This window comes from Coregonus clupeaformis, unplaced genomic scaffold (assembly GCF_020615455.1).
Source record: "Coregonus clupeaformis isolate EN_2021a unplaced genomic scaffold, ASM2061545v1 scaf1328, whole genome shotgun sequence".
NCBI lineage: Eukaryota > Metazoa > Chordata > Actinopteri > Salmoniformes > Salmonidae > Coregonus > Coregonus clupeaformis.
Window position 1 is genome coordinate 98,493 of NW_025534782.1, and position 795 is coordinate 99,287.

Here is a 795-nt window from a genome sequence, read left to right on the forward strand (position 1 = left end):
TTTCTATAATAGTTTTTATTCCTTTGAAAGATCAGCTTTGGGAGATTGTTAGAGGCAATTGTTTACATGCATCTCTTGAATGTTGGCCTTTTAGCTGGTCAGGTTCCTCAGAACAGCACTTTTTTTTAGGAGTTTCGCTATTTTTATACGGTTAAGGTACTGTTTTTGTAAACCCATGTTATGTACAACGTTATGCACTGAATTTGTACTTGTATTTTAATGTGAAATGAAAATAAACATTATTTTTCCAAAAAAAAAATAAATATCTGTTCTTATCAGTTTAATATCTGATACGTCCCCTATCTGGGGACTATATATTAAATTGATTTTTGGAACAGGGAGATGGAATAGGGGCTTGCTCCGTCCACTCCACGCATCGACCTGGTATTGCAGTACCTCCAGGAACGGTGCACCCCCTCTCATTGTGAAAATAAATCATGCAGAGATAACGCAGATGCTTCGTTTTAATTAGTTAGGATCGTGATGTATTTTGAATTTTCACATTTGAGCAAGTTCATCTCAATGTCAATGATGGCTAGAGAGTGCTGGTCAAGTCAGTCACCGTTATCTTGACTATGATAGCTGATATCAATGGTGCATTAATCTTCTAATCAAAGTTTATTCGTCACCTCCACAGGATACAGGGTGTAAATGGTACAGTGAAATGCTTACTTGCAAGCTCTCCTCAACAGTGCAATACACATGATCAAAAATATACACAAATAGCTAAGTAATAAAGTAGTTTAACAAAAAGAAGACAATTGTTATGATTGGAAATATATACACTGGAAGACT

At 35.6% G+C, this 795-nt stretch overlaps 1 pseudogene; it reads left to right on the top strand.

Annotated features, from left to right (window-relative positions):
• Positions 1–238: 238 nt before the first annotated feature.
• LOC121563096 lies at positions 239–418 on the top strand (annotated as a pseudogene).
• Positions 419–795: the final 377 nt, after the last annotated feature.